This window comes from Schistocerca piceifrons, chromosome 3, assembly GCF_021461385.2.
Source record: "Schistocerca piceifrons isolate TAMUIC-IGC-003096 chromosome 3, iqSchPice1.1, whole genome shotgun sequence".
Taxonomy (NCBI): domain Eukaryota; kingdom Metazoa; phylum Arthropoda; class Insecta; order Orthoptera; family Acrididae; genus Schistocerca; species Schistocerca piceifrons.
In genome coordinates, this window is record NC_060140.1 from 482,722,151 (window position 1) to 482,743,968 (window position 21,818).

The following is a 21,818-nucleotide window of genomic DNA, read 5'->3' on the forward strand; positions in this document are numbered from 1 at the left end:
GTGTGTGTACTGCTCTAGGGTTTCCATGAAAATATTATACCACTCTTTCTGCAAACTGTTGGCTAGTTCAGGTAACGATAATGGAAGTGGATAGCGTTCGTGCACCATTTTCTCGAAAGTAGACCACAGATGCTCAACAATATTGAAATTCGGTCACTGTGTTGGCCAGAGGATATGTGACAGTTAATTCTCGTGTTCATAAAACCACTTCTCGACAGTCCGTGCAGCGTAAATAGCGGCCCTGGCGTCTTGGAACGCAGCATCACCGTTGGGGAACAAACGTTGTACCATAGGAAGGACGTGATCATCCAAAATGGGCATTTAATCTTTTGGCAGCAAGGCTATTTTGCACAGTAACCATAGGTCCATGGAACATCACGATATTACCGCCCAAATAATTACCGAACCCCTCCCCCCCTGAATTTTTCACACTAGGGACGTAAACTCGACCAGAAGTTGGAAACTGTGTAACGATGTGAAGCAAGACTCACCAGACCAAATGACGTTCTTCCATTGCCCCAGAGTCCAGGTCTTATGGTTTTCACATTAAATTTTCCTAACACTGGCAATTGTATAAGTGATAAGTGATTTTGAAATTCCAGCTCGCCCTGCAATTCCGTGCTTATGCGGCTCCCTTCGTGTTGTTTGGGTGGTGACACGGTTCGTCAGTGCAAGGTTCAGCTCTGCAGTGACTTTTGCAGCTGTCGTCCTCTTGTTTTTCGTCACAGTCCTCTTCGGTGAACGTCCATCACTATCGATCAACACAGTAGCTGTTTATCAGAAGATGTTTTTGCGTTCTCCCTGTATGCAGTAAGAATATTCGATACAGTGCTTCTTGGAACACCAAACACTTCAGTTACCTTGGTTACAGGCGCACCCTCTATATGAATACCAATTGCCTACTTCTAACTCACTGAACTAGAATACAATGCATTCACATCTATGCAGAACACTTTTCTGACCATGACTGGCACTTGCAACGTATGGAGGACATTGCACTAACGCCGTTCATGATCAAACACGACAGCGCAACGTGGAGGATTGGCTAAAATCTCCATTTACGTTGAAGCATGCAATTTTTGCGTTTTTTCCGTATATTTGTCGACCCGCTGCAGTTCTTTGTACGTGGTCCAGTTGAATAGTGGCCAGAACGAGTCGCCTGACATGCTGGCACCAAACACAATCGTTGACTCTTCTGGGGTGGTAGAAAATAGTCCACTCAGCTTAGAATGGATCTGTGTATGTCCTGCTTATTTTAAAATAGTGCTTCTTAAATTCAAGAAAAATAAGCTAAGAGAGTCGCTCTCTCACCAGATCCTTTATAAACATTAATTATTGTTTTTGTAGTGCCAGAAATTGTATTAAAAGCAAACGTAATATGGAATGAGGTACCATGTCTTGATTGGGTGACACAAGTGATCGTTGTTATTGCTGATCAGGTGGCGAGACCACTAAAAAAACACACCTGGTCTCTAATATGCATGGCTGGTAGAGGTAGTATTCGTCTTACTCAGACATTTAAAAACTTTGGTAAGATGTTGAATAGCCAATACACTGCTTCATTGACGTTAGTCTTCTCAATTAAACAAAAATTCTTGGTCTAGAGGTTTTAAATTAAGTAATAGTAAATTAAGATAAGAGCAGTGTTTCAGCAGAGTTAAATGGGGAAACGTAGATTGTTTGCAAAAACTTAAAAAAGAATGTTATCTTGACTTGAATGTGTTTATTCCGGGTTAGGAACCTAGTGACGACTTTGGCTTTACATTAGTCTGTGCTGATGGCTCACATTCTGTGTGCAGTGTGGTGGATGGGTCCGTTGTATGACAGGAAACAGAGGTGAAGATACTGTGTTTGTGTAGTACAAAGCTGTTCACAGTCTGTTGGTTTCCACAGGTAACGGGATCCATACACAGAAGCACAATACGATCAACGCTGACTTTATACCATCGCAACAGAGCACTACAAACACAAATGCACATCAAAGCAAATTCCTTTCTTTCTCTAAAAACTGTCTTTCAATGGCAGAAACCCGACTAAACTGATTTTTCTCACCATATCAGACAACTGTATAACATCTCTAGCTTCAATAGACAGTTAATGACATAACTACAGAACAACAATAATCGCTTTGTCCTGTGTTCACCCCTTACCCCATCACAACCAAGTACTCTTTACGACAAGACAATTCTCATTAGCTGATGCAATTTAGCAAATTTGTCTCTCACTCACAACTTGCTATGTCAAATAATGTCTCTTTTGTAAAGCTTTAAGTACGTTTATATGTGCTACTATCACTGCTATTATCATTATTATTATTATTATTATTGTCATTAACACTAGCAGCAGCAGTCATAGTAGTACCACTAGTATTACATTGCCAATACTTACATTCAAATATTGTTTCAAATCCTTTCTTAATTTTATTAATACCCTTTTTTTTACTACTTGTCATATTAAAATTATTGTGATCTTAAGTAAATAAAAATGTAAAAAGCGCAGTTAATGTACAACTTGGTATGACGTGAGTGAGGATCTGAAGGCTCCAAATAGATAAGATTAAAGAAAGCTAAAAAGAAATACTTAACTCTATTTTACTCGAGCGTCTTTCTGGTGAAAATCGATTACTCTTGGTGGGGATGTCCTATGGGCCTTCGTGAAAACCTTGACCGTACTGTGTCAGTAGTATGTCAGTAAAGCCAATGATCACCTCACAGGCACGAGGGTAGAATTCTAAAATCCCGTGTGTGCTTGATACTATGCCTGCTTTGAGACCGGAGGCTGTGGCGTTCTCTGTCAACAAGTCAATTAATTCTCACCATGCTCATTCATGTTATGGTAATGGTCTTCATATCTTCCTAATTTTCATTTTATTGTTCAGATCGTTTTCGTGGTACACTGCAAAGACTCCATGAGGAACTGATTTTCTTCCTACTAGTGCTTTCCGAAAGGACAGGTCAAAAATCTGAAGCAAAAAGATATTTAGAGTTTACAGTACATCGTCATAGAATAGGTCTACATTGTGCATAGGTAAGAACGTAAACACATGAAACATTTTTAACGAAGATTGAGAGCTGTTGTATGAGAAAGAAAGTGAGACACAAAAGATAAGGTAAAAAGGCAGTTATTACTGCTTCTCAAATATTTTATAATGTTTCCAGTATGAATTTCCACTCTGCAGTGGAGTACGGGTGGGTTTTAAACATTCTGGAAGACTAACACTGTGTGGCAAACAGAGACACGAATCCCAAATCTTTACATTTCGCAGGTAAATGTTCTAAAGAATGATGTAAACAGATAGCTCAATCGGTAGAGAATTTGTTCACGAAAGGCAAAGATCCAGGTCGTATCCCAGACTGGCACACACATTTTAGCATCCATTCTTTGATGTGTTTGTTCACACATCAAAAAAGTGTTCCATCACCTCGGTTCTGAGAGTTCCGGAACTTGTACAGAAAATTGGAATAGAGATCAACATAAACATCATATCCGTCTTTTTTATTGCCCATGACAACCACACATTGCATGTTATACCACCATACAGCGACACCGTCAGAGAAGGTGGTCCAGATTGCTGTACACGTCGGTACTTCTAATACCCAGTAGCACGTCCTCTTGCATTGATGCATGCCTGTATTCGTCGTGGTATACTACCCACAAATTCATCAAGGCACTGTTTCTCCAGATTGTCCCACTCCTCAACGGCGATTCGGCGTAGTCCCTCAAAGTGGTTGTTGGGTAACGTCGTCCATAAACAGCCCTTTTCAATCTATCCCAGGCATGTGTCGATAGGGTTCATGTCTGGAGAACATGCTGGCCACTGTAGTCGAACGATATCGTTATCCTGAAGGAAGTCATTCACAAGATGTGCACGATGGAGGCGGGAATTGTCTTCCATGAAGACGAATGTCTCGCCAATACGCTGCCGATGTGCTTGCACAATCGATCGGAGGATGGAATTCATTTATCATGTAGCCATTACGACATCTTCCATGACCACCAGCGGCGTAAGTCGGCCCCACATACTGCCACCCCAAAATGGCTAGCGGCCTCCACCTTGTTGCACTCGTTGGACAGTCTGTCTAAGGCGTTCACCCTGACCGGGTTACCACCAGCTACGTCTCCGACGATTGTCTGCTTGAAGACACATGTGACACTCATCGGTCAAGAGAATGTAATGTCAATCCTGAGCGGTCCATTCGGCATGTTGTTGGGCCCATCCGTACCACAGTGCATGGTGTCGTGGTTGCAAAGATGGACCTCGCCATGGACTTCGGGAGTGAATTTGTGCATCATGCAGCCTATTGCGCAAAGTTTCAGTCGTGACACGACGTCCTTTGGCTGCACGAAAAACATTATTCAACATGATGGCCTTGCTGTCAGGGTTCCTCCGAGCCATAATCCGTAGATAGCGGTCATCCACTGCAGTAGTATCCCTTGGGCTGCCTAAGCGAGAGATGTCATCGACAGTTCCTGTCTCTCTGTATCTCCTCCATGTCCGAACAACATCGATTTGCTTGTCCGCCTCCATAGCTGAGTGGTCAGCGCGACGGAATGCCATGGGAGGGGCCGGGTTCGATTCCCGGCTGGGTCGGAGATTTTCTCCGCTGGGGGCCTGGCGTTGTCTTCATCAGCATTTCATCCTCACCGATACGCAAGTCGCCGAAGTGGCGTCACCTAAAAAGACTTGCACCAGGCGACCGGCCTACCGAAAGTGAGGCCCTAGCCACACATTTCACTTCATCGCTTTGGTTCACTCCGAGAGACCTGGACACTTCCCTTGTTGAGAGCCTTTCCTGGCACAAAGAAACAATGCGGACGCGATCGAACCACGGTATTGACCATCTAGGCATGGCTGAACTACAGACAACACGAGCCGTGGGCCTCCTTCCTGGTGGAATGACTAGAACTGATCGGCTGTTGGACCCCTCCGTCTAATACCTGCTGCTCATGCGTGGCTGTTTACATATTTGGGCGGGTTTAGTGAATCTGTTAACAGTCAGAGAGACTGTGTCTGTGATACAATATCCACAGCCAATGTCTATATTCAGGAGTTCTGGGAACGGGGGTGATAGAAACTTTTATTGATGTGTGTATACATATATGCGTATATATATTTTCTCTAGCAAATACACTGAAGTGCCAAAGAAACTGGTATAGCCATGCTTATTCAAATTCTGATATACATAAACACGCAGAATACGGCGTTGCGGTCGGCAACGCCTATATAAGGCCTGGGCTCGTCAGCACCGACTTTGGACTGATGATGACTGAAAACATGTTCCCTGATCGGACGAGTCACGTTTTAAATTGATCGAGAGGATGGACGTGTACAGGTATGGAGACAACCTCATGAATCCATGGACCCCGCATCTCAGCAGGGAACTGTTCCAGCCGGTGGAAGCTCTGTAGTGGTGTGGGTTGTGTGCATTTGGAGTGATATGGGACCCCTGATACATATAGATACGACTCTGACGAGTGACACGGACGTAAGCATCCTGTCTGATCACCTGCATCCATTAATGTCCATTGCGCATTCCGATGGACCTGGGCAATTCCAGCAGGACAATGCGACACCCCACACGTCCAGAATTGCTACAGAGTAGCCCCAGGAACACTCTTCTGAGTTTAAATATTTCCGCTGGCCACCAAACTCCCAAGGCATGAACATTATTGAGCATATATGGGATGCCTTGCACGGTGCTGTTCAGAAGAGATCTCCACCCCCCTCGTAATCTTACGATTTTATGAACAGCCCTGCAAGATTCATGGTGTCAGTTCCCTCCAGCACTACTTCACACAATAATCGAGCCCATGCCACGTCGTACTGAAGAAGGCGGGGGCCCTACACGATATTAGGCAGGTGTACCAGTTTCTGTGCCTCTTCAGTGTAAATACTGATTTGGAATCTTTGGAACACGCGTTTCCTACTCGTACAGTTTTCAACAGTGTAGAGAACTTCCTGAAGACATTTTTTAAGAATATCTATTATGAATTTTGCTTTTCTCGGTAGTATACTCTGTTGTCACTGCTAGTGTCTTAATTCTGTTACTACGTTTCGACTTTTCCTAAGAAGGATGGCTGCTAATACAATTATCATTATTGTAGTGTCAAATGACGCACCAAAGCGCTCTGACAATAGAAGAAATTTTGACACCGACGCGTAAGCAGAAACTATCACTCATGACAAGCGTGTCTCAGTACAGAAATAATGTGCGGAAGCCGCTATAGTAAACTGGTTTGAGACAAGAATGTGGTTTCGTTTATAACGAGCTGTAGACACAAACCGACTCGAATCCAGTGCTGCATATTCCTGGGAGTAACAATTTTTTTAACTGTGAGTGAGTATAGGAATCGCAATCATGGTGAATCCAAATAACTGTACTTCTAGAGTATCTTCAAGACCATCGGGTATGTCGTAATAATTCTGTTAGACGTAGAAATTTGTCTGTAAATTTGATGGAAGGAATGATTTTGAACAGCGTAAAACCACCATCTCTATCTTTCGATACTCTTGTGCTCTGCGTCCTGGGTATGAACTCTTATTTTAGACGACCGTGTACACATCGTTCAGCTACTTTTTCACGTAGATACGCTGCAGTAACATTTTTTTGACTTGTAAACTTTACAGGTTTGTGAGTTAAGTGTATAACATGCCTGATGGCCTGTGGAAGAGAAAATATTTGTGAAAAATTACGAAATTTCGTTATTCAATAATATAAACCATTTTGGAAAATCGAACGCGAATATTTCGTCGAAATGAGAAAGGTTAATCTTGCCTCTGACATTCATAAGCACTAACAACGGAACAGTTTGCTTAAGTCGATAAATTCAAAAACTGCCAAGCCAGAGAAAGTACACACTGAAGAACTCGGTATGAAAAATGCTAGCAGCTGTAAAATCTAAAATCAAAACGATACTCCGACTGTGGCTTCATAATACACAGTAATTCCGTCGTCCTAAGGATAGATCGTTAACTGCAAGTTCTACAAAGACACACGCACAGACGTCTCCCCCTTCGAGCCGCTGAGGTGAGAGGAAGCAATGCTAATGCGCCTCCGGACAGTCCACTGTTCTGTGACGCATGGGTTCCTCTTGCTGTCCACCATTGTGCAGTGCTTGTGGTCCACAAATTTCTGTATATCGCTTATTATCTGAGAGTGCTGTCTATAATGACAAGAGGACATTATCCGATTCACCAGCTGAACTGAAATATAGTGTAAGTGACAATAAACGTATGTTATACTGTTTTAAGATTCAACGTGCCATCAGCTGGTATATCGATATTTTTAGACAGAAGATATTTGTGTGCTCTCAGGATAGTAGATTCACCATTTTTTATGGAACATATCTGTCATTTACAATATAATGCAGATGTTTTAGTTCCTTCAGTTTGTGAATTCGTATTTTGACGTTTTTTCGAGTCATCTGTCTCCTGACTGGTTTGATGCAGCCCGCCACAAAGTAGCCTCTCGTGCCAACGTCTTTATGTTAGTATAGCGCTTGTACCCCACGTCCTCAACTATTTGCTAGATGTATTCCAATCGTTGTCTTTTCAGCCTACTTAATTTTCAATATCCTTCTATATCATCACATTTCAAACGCTTCGATTCTCTAATAGATCCATCAGTGGCGAACACGCTCTATTCTTGCGTTGTTCTGCTTCTTGTATCCACCTAGTTCCATCTGTCATGTATTTTTCGCTTCCAAGGCAGCAGAACTCCTTCACATCGTCTAATTCGTTGTCCTCATATGTAATGTTAAGTTTATTGCTATTTTTGTCTTTTTTCGATTTATTCTCAACCCATACGCTGTACTCGTTAGACTGTTCAAGCAATTCAGCAGGTCCTGTAATTCTTCTCTCTTTCACTTAGCTGTGTCATTAGCTGATCTTATCGTTGGTTTAGACCGTATACTTAAAAAGGAGAGGACTAATTAGCAAGTCTTATGCATGCAAGATTGTGAGCGTATGCATGTGTGTGAGAAAAAATGGATGGGAGTGGAGGAAACTCTAATGAAAATTTTATGGAATCACTTTCTTAGTTTTTAACGACGTTCATCTCAGAAAATTATAATACGGATGCTGATAACCATTATGCTAAACCAACACTTACCAGCATCACAGAACCTTGTCCTAATTTCCTTCAGAGAAATTGCGAGAAAGTTTTTTTGTTGATCCTGGCAAGATTAAGGTCACAAGATCATCTTTTACAAGCTTTGGTTCGACTGAAGTTGCTGATAAGACTTTCACATGGGAATCCTTATACTCGTATATACTCGTATAAGTATCCTACTGAAATAAAATTGTTGGTTTTATACCGGCGATAAAATTTGAGTGTAATTTAACAGCACTACTTTTGAATTTTAAGTCTATAGTGTAAAAGGGCCTTTTCTAATTTTATAGCCATATAATTAAGATATAATTCATTGTTGCAGAGCATTTTCTTGTTTGTTACATTCTCAACGGATAATATTAGTAAAGGAATATGTGACAGGCAATATTAGTCATCTAGTGCCGGTTCTGGACGACCTTGACCTTGAGTATCTCGGTACATTACCAGTGTCAGGTTACACCTGAGACAATTTGACAAGTTATTCAAAAAGTCACCACCCACCCCTGTGCGCCTCCTCCCATCCCTCCAATTCACTTGTATGTAGTAGATTCTAGGAAATCTCCTCCTTTTCTCTCTAGATCAATAGGAATTAATCTCCCCCTTCCTCTTCACATCATTCATGACTAGAACAACTGCATGGGATGAGTCATTCAAGCTCTCTGCACTGTAATAAAAGCACCTTGTATATCTGGAGTAGGATGTGGGTACTTGTGTTCGTTAATAACAATAATAATAATAAATTAATTTTATTACTACCCCAGTTACATGACGTCTGTCATTATTATTCTGTGCATTGCAGTATGCAAATCAGATTTGTTTGGGATTATGGTGTGGATAGTTGTTATAAATAAAAATAATAACAAAGTAATTTTATTTTGATTCAAGTCAGATCAGCTGCTCCCAAGAATCTCCCCTTTACCCTTCTGTCTCTGGACCAATAAGAAAAGAGTTCATCCCTCTCCTCCACTAAGAGCAAATGCATGTGTGGTGTCTTTCTTGTTCTGTTCCATAGAGAAAGGATCATCATGAAGCACCAGCAACAGCAGGGACCAGAAGCACACCAACTCTTGCTATATTCCAAATCTACATCACTTCTACATTATTAATGTGTGTGTGTGTGTAATCTTCTGATGTGTGTTCAAAATGAGTGCATTGCCTTGAAGTGCTAAAATTTAATGATGCCCTTATGTTTTCTATAAGCTTACTAGTTAGGTTAGGTTAGTGTTGTTTAACGTCCCGTCGACAACGAGGTCATTAGAGACGGAGCGCAAGCTCGGGTTAGGGAAGGATGGGGAAGGAAATCGGCCGTGCCCTTTCAAAGGAACCATCCCGGCATTTGCCTGAAACGATTTAGGGAAATCACGGAAAACCTAAATCAGAATGGCTGGAGACGGGATTGAACCGTCGTCCTCCCGAATGCGAGTCCAGTGTGCTAACCACTGCGCCACCTCGCTCGGTCAAGCTTACTACTCACTGCATTATTTACCAACAAATACTCACTGGTGAAACTTATTTATTCATGTTTTTACTTACTTACACTAAAATGACTGAGAAGGTGAAACTTCTTAATTTAATTCTGAAATTGCTAGTGAAATTGAACGTACTATCACTTTGCTATATTTTTATCATTTCATCACTGACGTACAGAATTTTTCACTGACAAAAACTGCTCAAAGTTATTCTACTCATTTATGACCCACAATATACAACCATACGCAATGTGACTGCTCAAATAATTAACACAAAAGAATGGCCCTGAATTAGAAGAAATCCTAACAATATCCCATACATTTCATAAGTATACCCATACCTCTCACAGAAAATCTTTATTAAACGAACTACAGTGATATAGCAAGTACCAATACAGCCAGCTAAATAAAAGATTCTAACTACTGTAGGCTCTAACTACTAATAGGCATATGGTTAGCAAAGGACAGATTTTGTTGCAGAGCAAACAATACATTTAGCAAATTTTACCTTAATCGTGTGACATCCAGTTCAAAAAATTATATGATCGTCCGTGACATCCAGTTCCAAAAAAAATTATGTAATCATCAACAATCTTACACTTCCATGACGGACAGACGTCCAGACCGTCCACTCGCGCTAACACTTCAAACCTCTAACCTTCATCACTTCTAACTATTAACATCCAACCTCCATTACTGCGGGCTATTCACCTTCAACTGCCATCTCTGCAGGCTATTCACTTCAAACTGCTAGTCCGACAAGCCACAGAGGGCGCACAGCGCTGTCATTGTTATTAATGTAGTCTATCGCGCTGCCAACATATAAACAGGCTACTTACACTTGCTAAGTATTAACTCTACATTATACCTGCATTATTCATATGTCGTTATAGTGTTAAAAACAATGGCATAAACAATCCAACGCACCAACACCTATCACTATTTACATTATGACTATCTCTTCCTTTTTCCAGAGGTCTCATGCAGTTACTCACCTGAACAAGTAACACACTCCATTAAATAAATAAATGAAACTGATCTTGCTCACCGATTGTCTGCACTGCTGTGCCCCACATGCGCTGTCGCTGTCTCACGTACAGTACATACTCTCTGTTACAAGCACTCCTATCTGAGAAGCCCATCTCCTCTGTGTATTGCAGCGTATGGACAACACCTATACATTAGTTACTGTTAGGTGCCAGAGAAACGTCTGATGTAAAACTGATAAATGGAGAATCACAACTCTATGTCGCTCTCACTAAAAGTCAAGAATTTCTCTCGCCAGCACGAAAATCGCTCCTACATACCTATCTACCTGCCTCCTTTAGATAATACTCGCGCCATCTCTTAAAAGACACCCACATGGCAGCATCACTCTTGCACAGAGGTCAGTGAGGTGTACATGTTATCAGAAGTGGTGAGCGAATACAGTATCCTGGTTGTCTTAAAAACAATCTGGAAAATTATTTAGTAGACATCTTTCTAAATATTGCTGTCAACTAAACCTGTGATCGTGCTTTCTATGGGATGTCACCGGCCCAAGTTAGTCTTCGAATGTGCAGAGAACAATATCTGTAATACTGACTGACGGTAGGCGACACTTCTCATTACTGTATCCTGTTTTGTTATATTTTAAATAATCACACATTTTATACTCTCTTTTACAACACTCGACATAGCTTTCTTAATTGTATGGTAACTTTTCTGGTAATTTCCGCTACAGAGTACGATATGTCTATTTCTCCTGAATGACCGAAGCATAGTTACACATCCGTTCTTCTAGAACATCTGAAACCGAGTTCCATAACCGGAACATCAGAATTGCCGAAACAGAGTTACATGTCCGTCACTCCAGAACGCCCGAAACAGAGTGACTAGTGCAGCCGAAGTACTTCAACTTCCAGGCGCGCCAAAGCAACCCGAAGGTGTCCAAAGCACTTCGGTTGCAATATCGTTACTCTTATATTTCTCAAAACTACTGAAATGTAATAAACAAAAACGATAGACATGCAGGGTAACCATGAGAGATTGTGGTACTGAAAACTGCGTTAAATACAATGAAAAGTATATAAACGAATAATAAGAGTAGTTAGGCGTTTTGACGCCTAGCAACCGAATGTGCCGACCGACCAGAAGCAAGTGCAGTACAACTGGCGGACTCTTCCACGGGACTGGTACATACTGTACCATCTATCGCTTGTACCTCACTCCACATTTGTACCACATGCTATTTCAGGTGTATCACGCTGTATCAAGGCGAGCTTCTAGCAAAATAAAATACTGACGGTCACAGCCAGGAATATCAGAATATGCAATAAGAGCATGATACATTGTTCTACATTTGCACATGGAATATCCATAAAATTATGGAGAAAATGGGAAATACAAGGAAAAACCTTGGAAAAACGGAAAAATATAAAATATATGAAATTTCGAAAAATTGTAAAAATATGAAAAAATATGGATACAAAATGAAATACAAGGTATTCTGTATTTATACAGAGGGAGTGATGGAAATTTCTGCGATATAAGCACTAGAGAAATCTGAGATGAGTGACACCACACATACACATAGGAAAGAAACCATTATACAAAGACGTATATGGATGACACCACATACGTATTTTAATAGCAGAAAGACGATACATTCTAGAGAGAGATAGCAACAAGACGAAACTGCTATATTCTCGTATAAGTGGATCCTGCTGCAGCACCAATAGGTATATTGGAAGAATTTTAGCAGGAAAATACTGAAAACCATTAAAAAACAATTTAATTAAAAACTATGGCTATATTGTATTCCAATGTTAAATACATGCTCTTATGCAGCAAGTACTTGAAGACAATTGTCACCTTATGGGTGTGTATGTAACTCAAGACTTTGCTTGGATTTTGTTTTTTCAAATAAGGAATCTTTATGGACAATGGATATACAGTAAAGTTCTTACACTGCATCAGGCACTCTTTTGTGGTGTTAGTAAGTAACACCATAACAAAACTCTTACTGTAGCAACATTCTTAATATGTGTACACAGTGATCTTAATACTTCCCTTGAAAAACGTCTCAACATTAGAAAGTTACGATTTTAGCACTAAAATGTAGAATAGGGATACAATACCAGCATTTTTCCATGTGTGTGTTATTCTGCAGGACTAAAAAGATGTAATTTTACCATCATATTAATCACAGAGATATAAATTACCACTTTGTCATAGATGTCTAAAGCTTCAGGCTCCCATCGATATCACATCCCTCCGTAGTATATCCAGGATGTTTTTAGCGAGCAGCATTACACATCGGCTGTCAGCAATCGCCTGTCTGTCAACATCTTATGGTTTAATGTTTAACATATACCATTGTGCATTATTATTACTTTAAATAACCAAAATAAAACTCTTACTACAATGTGGAACTGCTCAATGTCAAAATGAGTGTGCTAATGAAATACTGTAACAACTTCAAATAGAAAATACATGTACTATCCATAAATGTCACATTAATTAAATAAAGCCCTAGAAACACATTTATAGCTGTGTCTAAAGCGCACCACAGTAAGATGGAGCTGACATATGTATTGAAAACTATTGAGAAAATCTATTTTATGCATGCATCTAATTCGACTGACCTGTAGGGTGACTATCTATTCTTCTTAAACAAAATCAGATGGATATATGTTATAAACTATATGTATGTTCAAGAACATGTGATAATGGTAAGACACAGTAACAAAACAGCTATACTGATGGTCGTATTGTACACTTTCTGTGAATTCAGTGTTACACTTGAGATTCCATTTCTCTGCTGCGACTAACTATTCATTGTGTGGAAATTACTTTTCGAAAGAGGAAGCAAATACAGTATCCCAGCAATAAAAATGACACAAGTCGAAAAACGGCATCTTTAGTTTATGTCAGTGATAAATATATTTTAAGTGCCCAAATGTACACAAAAAATTAATTGAAATTATTGTTAACAATTATTATTTGAAATTTAAGGAAGCATATACTGTTCCAGAATAACTTTTATAGAATTTTCGCAAGTATGTCACGGCTTTGCCGGAGTTCAATATATATTTTTATATATTTTGCGCTCCAGCAATAGTTGCGAAAATTCTACTTAAAGAATCAATTCTATTTCTGTATTTGTGTGTGTGTGTGTGTGTGTGTGTGTGTGTGTGTATGTGTGTGTGTGTGTGTGTGTGTGTCTGTGTGTATGTACTATAGAAGTCTGCAGTTTCAACAGAAAGTTTGGTAATGGCATGTGGTTAAATAGATGTTTCCAAGCTTCATTTGTCAAAGCAGACAATCCAGTGAAACTGTAGGCCAAATCGCTGAGGTGTAGTTCACATTGTAAAGTAATACTAGTGCCAGATAACTATGCAACAAAAGGTTTCATATGTAGAAGTGCAGGATATAAATGTTAATAGAGTGGATCCCGTTAGTGTGGATAATTTCGGTGCTTATGGGGTATGGGATTTGTTATTTGCCAATGTAGTTGTGCTAGGCAGCATTAGTGTGGATCATAGCCAGAAGAAATCGTCTGTATATGTCTCACAATGGGAGTATCCTCGATATAGAGGTAATGAAAAGGTTTAGTGTCAATCATTCTTTAGATTCATTACTGAGTTTTTCGTAAACCTGTGGGGATATAATATTTAATGTGTATTTGTTTTGGTAAAGTGGCAAAGTGCACACAAATAAATTGGTCAACAAATTTAGTGGGATTGTACCATGCTGCTGATGGAACCAAGAGTGGTTAAGATGATAATACTAGGAAACATTTATTATTTGTGTTTATGCATTCACATCTATCGCAGGCAAAAGCTTTACCTTCCCATAGACTTTTGCTTACTAGCACATACAATTGTAATCAAGAAAAAAAAGATTTACTGCGTATTGCACACACACACACACACACACACAGAAAAAGACGGCATGAATATAATTTAGAGAAGTGATAAATACAAATACTAACACTGACTGATATTTCACTGAAAACCAGCATTTTGCAGTCCATAACCTGGAAGAAAATAAACACGAAAAAAGTCAAGGATGTGCAACATATAACCATTTATCAACCAAAAATCTAAATGTTCTTAACAGGTTACAAGAAAACGTTCGTGATTCTCATCTTATGGTAGAAAAATTCATAGGAAGGACAAAGCTCAAGACATTTAAGCACATGATTTAGACAGAATTATGTATGTATGATAAACACACATGCTGTCAATGTAGTTGTGCTAGGCAGCATGAGTATGGATCACAGCTAGAAGAAATCGTCTGTATATGTCTCACAATGAGTGCATCCAGGATACAGAGGTGAAGTATGGGTTTACTGTCAATCACGCTTTAGATTCATCACAGAGTTTTTGTAAACCTATGGGGCCATTGTTACTTGCCAATGTAGTTGTGCTAGGCGGTATGAGTATGGATCATATCCAGAAGAAATCATATGTGTATGTCTCACAATGGGAGTGTCCTGGATATAGAGGTAATGTGTAGAGAAAATTTTTATGATAAAAGCAATATAAAAATTTTTGGTAATCTAGTGAAATGATTCCCTCTTCTGTAGTTCCCTAGTGCATTGGAGTAGCGCAGTATAAAAATAGGTTATAGACCGATGCCTGCAACTATATCTTGAACCTTACAACCTAAAATGTAAGTTTTAATTATTGATCACTTAAGGTTATGATCCCTAAAATTAGTGCACTTATTTACAATATTGGTAACATCGCGTTACATGGCTGGTTGGCTCATGTGTGTATTGAGTGCTCCTGCCCTACTGCTGTAACACTACAAACAGGCCTTCGTAAATATTACAGTATTTTCACACTATAATTACCCATCGTCAACAATCTGATCTACACTTACTTATCACATGCATAACAATTTCAGGAAATGATTCGTATTTTCAAGTGCCTCTTTCTTCGTGAGTTGTGTAAAAATACGTGATGTTATGGTAATTGCTTGTCAGTCTGAGATCCTTATCAGATTGGAGTAATGTATATGGGATATACAGTATAATGTATGTTACCTAAAAATTACTCAACACAGTTTCATAATAATTTTAAATCAGAGTATTCAAGGAACAGCTATACATCTCAGATAACAAAAGAGAGGCCTGACTGTTTTAGGGGCGAGGGAACCACTGATGCTTTGCACTCAAAATAAGCCGAGCATAGTTATGAATCAAGACAGATCACTCGTCGTTACAAATTGCCTCCCTGATACAAACACATAACTATGTTTGCTGCTTTACTATGACGTAACATTACTGGTAATAAGCCTGCTTAAAATACATAGGAGTATACTACATTTGTATAGTGTCAGAGATCTCCAAGGTATCCTTATATTGACGTCACACACTAATAATGTGGGGGCAAGACTTGGTAAGTAGGTGTAAAAGTGGCCTGATTATTTAGTCCCATATTTACCTGTACATCATCGGACTGTTGAGGCAGAACGTAAGATACAGGTATTCGCTGATATGTGCTTCACCTTCAGTGACAGTGTCGTAGATGGGATGTCGGAGCTCTTACTGCACTAACGATATCATAAAAAGGGATACACGAGAAACATGCAAGGAGAATTCAAAGTAACTCTTGGTGTCCCACACTTTATACCTGACGATAATGCATTTCAAAAAGTGTTTAATCGGAGCCTTTGATTAAAATAACTAGCTGATTTTATTGCTTACTACCATATTTAAATTTACATTACAATGAAGATAGACAATGACAAATACAATAATCGGAAGCGAACTCTATGGAAGACGGTATGAGTATTAGTATTCAAGGAAGGATGAAAAATCTATATTACTTCTTTTCATGCATGTGAAAATCACAAGTAAATACCACCAGTTGAAATCTGGTTACATAGGACAGAGCGGATCAGGTTGTGGAAAGGGGCCTAAACCAGTTGCACAACATACAAACTCTATTTGCTAAAAACACTTAATCACACGTGCCTTTAAAAGAATTCAGAAACAATACAGCTGAAGGCCAGAACACAAGTTATTAAAATTGCGTTAAGGAATACACATGGCTGAAGGCCTTAGTTACAAGATAGAAGAACTGAGCTCTTAAAGCCTGGATAACAAGAACTCCAGCAAGAAAATTTTAAAAGGGTTTTAAAATAAAGACCTTTCAAATTTTAATTTAAGTAGGCTGAAGGCCATATCTTAATATATTTCACATAAATTCGACTTAAGGCCACATACTGAACACCAAAACAAACTAAATTAATAACAGCTGAAGGCCTCACACAGTATGTGAAACTAAAGAAAATCACAATCCCAAACAACAGAACAATGGTGCTCAGATGTGTTCCAAGGGTCGGCCTGGGGAGGAAACTAACTGCAGTTTAGGTGAGACAGGCAGCAAAGCGTAACACTAAATAATCGGATGGCAGCACGACCGAGGGACGGCTGACGAACCTACCAACAGCCTAATCAGTTCCCTTCCACCCGACCAACGGCACAACAACCGAAAATATCAGCGAGGACGAAGATCCCAGCAGCACTATGACTTGACTATTGGCGTCTAAACACAGTCGAGGTACAATAACCACACAAAGACAAAAAATGAAAAACACCAAAGCCGTCGAACTACACGCTGAGCTGGACAGCATCAACAGGGCGAGGAAAACACACTGCCGGAAAACTACGCTAACGACCAGGGCAGGTAACCGGAATGTTAACGGCCACAAGGCAGAAGATGCCGCTGGTGCACTTCACTAATAAGTTAGAATCATTTCTATAGTTAAACACCATACAGAAAGACGGCTGCAGAATTTGCCGACTCCAACACACCATACGTTGCTGCTTGCGGGAATGGCCCAGGAAGCAACAACCGGCAATGAACGAAGAAGACATGTCACGGCAGTTGAGGTTTCATAACAGGTTAACTGATTACTCAACTCCAGGTTTGGTGGGCGAACAACTTTGCAGCTCTGGCAGCTAGTGCCTCACAAGTCCGACCATGTGTGCATGCCGCCAGCAGCGCTGGCCTGACCACATGCCGCGGAGACTTCCTCGCTGCTCTTTCACAACCGACTGCCTGGCTACTCCAGTACGAAGACAACATTCATCTGGTCAGCGAAAATCACAGAAGCTACGCACAGTTACACGTAAACACTTGCACCAAGAACTCCGACAATCCTAAAACCAATCACCATGGAACAGCAAGGAGAAATGACAAGTCACACACACATAGAGTCTCCATAAGCGGTCGGCGACCAAATACACGTCGTCCGATGAGGCGACCGACCAAACGACCAACCAAGGTCGTCCCCACTCAAGCTACGAAAGTTGGCAACGGTTGGGCGAGTCTTGGCATTTCGGAGCTCACTAGAGCTCCAACCCGACTCAACTCGATGTCCATTCGGAATTCGGAGACGCGGCGACCCGGGCTCACTGGCTCTGACCCACCTATGCAGAGGTAGCTCTTGCCCATTGGCCACGACATCTCTGCAGAAGGAAGGGACCGATCTAAGTCCGGCAAGATGACCAACTGACAAGGCCCAGAAACAGTCAAAAGACCAAATACACGTCGCTCAATGAGACGACCAACCAAACGACCAACCAGCGGTCGTTCCCGCTCGAATCTCCAATCTCCTTCCGTCGGACAATTCATGTGTGTGGCCAGCGGTCGGCAAGTACTGGCTGTCTGCGCCTCACTGGCGCTCCATCCCCGACTCGCTTCGGACGCACAACGACCTGGAGAGATTGGCTCGATGGATAACTGGATAACTGATAGCTTGTGTTGTAATCATTTTAATAACAACTAATTACAGGAAATATTCTCGGTTCTTAGATCGTTTCTGAGAATGCCTGCGCACTTTCTCCTCTCACTGCATATGATAAAATGGACACTTCTCTAATGTCTGTGCCTGGGTGGTGTTTCCGCATCTTTTAAAAGATGGTGTAAGTGCTATTTGCAGGAGGTAAGTAGACAGACAGATGCGATTTCCGCGCCGGCGAGGGGGAATTCTTGATCGTTAACGATTCCCTATCTATATGTTTTTCATAGTGCGTTTTTCTGGCAGTCACTGCTAACCAATGGATATGTGTTGCCCGCATGTCGAGGCCGTGGGGTTCTTCCCAAGGCAAGACGTCCCATTTATGTAAGTTACAGAAGGGTTGGGCCCCTCACACATAAATCATTGTGGTGGAGAGTGTATGTGTCGTACACGAGATAGGGATGGAGGCTGCGGGACATGGCGGCAGTACACTAGCACAAACACTTGGTGAGCAGTATTAATTTTATTTATTTATTACAGTATGTTGCTTTTTCAGTTAGATGTTTATGTGTGTCTTTTTGAAATAATTAGAGATAGCCAAAATAATGTAAACAGCGATTGGTGTTTGTACATTGTTTACACGATTGTTTTTAACGCTGTAATGTCGCCTTTTAATAATGCACAGATAATGTAGACTTGGTAATTAGCAAACGGATATTTGTTGTTAAATAATGCACTGCATAATTTATAAAACATTTTAGCATCTTGTATGTGTTTTTGGACTGCTTGACGTCATGCTTTGCAGTGCTTATATCATTAAACCATTAAATTATAGGAATTCTACTGATAGGACAACACACCCATTCTTAACACGTGTCACAAACAATGTGGGAGCGATGTAGATTTGGCATGCAGCAAGAGTTTATTAGTTTAAATATCGTGCTGTGACAGGTTAATTCTATTTACATGCCAATGTACCCTTTTTCTGCCTGGGGATGTTGGCTGAACCCTGCTATCGCTGGTACTTCATGATAATTTCAAGTTATCGGAATCTGAAACAGGATAAGCCCTCTTTCGGATCCCGATAACTTGAAACAGGAGTTGGATCACCTCAAGGTTGTCTTCAGGCAGAATGGGTATTCTGATCACCAAATTACTCGTGCTTTTCAATTTGGACCCCCACGAGAACCAACAGTGGACACTTCCAAATCTGTTGCTTTTTTACCCTTCGTGGGAAGCATTTCTTCGAAAATTTCAAGAATCCTCAGGAAATATGATATTAAAAGCGTCCTTATGCCTTTGGCCAAAACTAGATCTCTTCTTAGATCGGTGAAAGATGATTTGGGACTGAGGAAGCCTGGGGTATACAAGATTCCCTGTGACTGCGGCAAGGCCTACATTGGACAGACTATTGGTACAGTCAATATCGATGTGTGGAACATCAACGGCATACACGTCTGCTCCAGCCGGAAAACTCAGCCGTTGCCGAACACTGTCTTAATGAAGGGCACAATATGTCCTTCAAAGAGACGCAAATTATTGCCTCGGCTTCCCGTTACTGGGATTGTGTATTGAAAGAATCAACTGAAATACGTCTGTCTGATGATATTATTAATAGAGACAAAGGTTTTCCTTTAAGCAAGACATGTAATCCTATTTTATCATAGATAAAACAACAACAGTCTTGTTTCCGACCGGCTGCATTTTAATTTTGCGATTCCTCGCTTTTGACAGTTTTCACCGCTGGCGCCGCTGCAATTCCTCGCCTCACAGAGGGCAGCTCTTCCGTTGCTCGCGCACGCGCAACGGCCAGTACCCGCGGTATAAAGGAGCCGCCGAATCTGAAGTCTCCTTAGTTCCAGCGTGATTGTGCTCTCAATCTCACCTGAAGATGGTGGCCAGATGGTCCGCCGAAATATCGTGTTGTCGTCAGGACGATGGAACTCGGCTGCAAACCCGTGAAAATCATCAGTATTTGATACGCCGGGAAAATCTACGCTATCATAAAAGGAGATGCTGCTCACGCATTTTCTCTAGTAATAAAAGTGTGTGTGTGTGTGTGGGGGGGGGGGGGGGAGGCGGAAAAAGGAGCTTGATTCTTATTGCTACAGAGAGTGAGGGGTAAATCCAGGATTCTTAGGGGTGGTATGGACCTGCCAGAGTGTTTCAGATCGTGGCAGTGTCTCATCGACCATCCATAAAACCAGTAAGGGAGTTTTATGATAATTTGACAGAGTGCTTACAGACGCTATCTGCAACAATGTATTTGCCAGTAAATATATAAAATGCAATTCTCTATCATTCCTATCATATGACTGGGAGACAGACGGGTGGCTGGCGTAGTGTTGGGCACCAGCACTACGTGCCATTCACTATTGCCTCATTGCCTCTGTCTCTTCCATTCCTCTTTGAGCGTTTCCCCCCTTTGAGTACTATGCTGATGTCCCTTTAGTACTGTGTCTCTACCTGTTGTTTTGTGTATGGGTGCAGCTACAATACAAGCTAAGTTATGACCGTTTCATAATTATAATAAGATGACAGGTGTCTGGTGTGTGATGCGAGGTACTAAACAGCAGACACACTGAGGAACCAAATAAGTAGACATACATAAGCACAAATGCGAAATATATAGGCAGACTAATTGTATGAGGTTTCTTTAATTACAACACTTCAGATGCTTTATGAGAGTGCCAATGGCGCAATACTAGATTTTTAATACTTAGAAGCAATTGCCTTAATTTCCTCTACAACGCGTCAGTCTGACAGGCTTAGAAGTACTACGCGTCTTCCGCAAAAAGTAATCTCTCACGAATGTACAAGTCAGAAACGTGATGTTTAAGCACATATTACAATTAAGACTGATAACGCTTAGTATCCCCTAAATTAATAATTATATGCATAAAATCAACTTGCAAGACTTACAAATTTGATGTAGTGATCAGTGCATGCTAGAGTTACTGAAGCAATTACATAATGTCCATAAGGCAGTGAGTCTAGCTTTGATCAATTCACAGTGTGAGAATCCAGAAAATGAACCATCATAAAAGCTGTATAAGAGATGGAAGTCGACTAAGGGTCTGCTGAGTCATTTCAGACACACTGCATGTCAAAGGTTCCAAAGAGTGGTCTATGTTTTTCAGAGCCTACAATGAACGTAGAAAGCAACACAAATCTCATTACACTCTTAATTGAAGCTCATAACTGGTTAGGGAGACGATCCCATAACGTTTCATCAACCATGCGTCATTCTAGACGTTGTGTCCACTTCCAACTTGCGTATTATGAAACTTACATTACTCCGTAGCCCGAATTGTTTCATGATAATGAATGCTTTGTTATGCGACCGGGTGAAATTATTTTTTTTCGTGACAGCTTATTTAAAAAAATTGTTATCAGAATGCGATTCTTACTGCTTATTATACATGTCTACAGAATTGGCAGGCTACGGCTGCAAGGAAGTCGTTTATTAAGGAACTCATTATCTAATCAAGAACGAAAG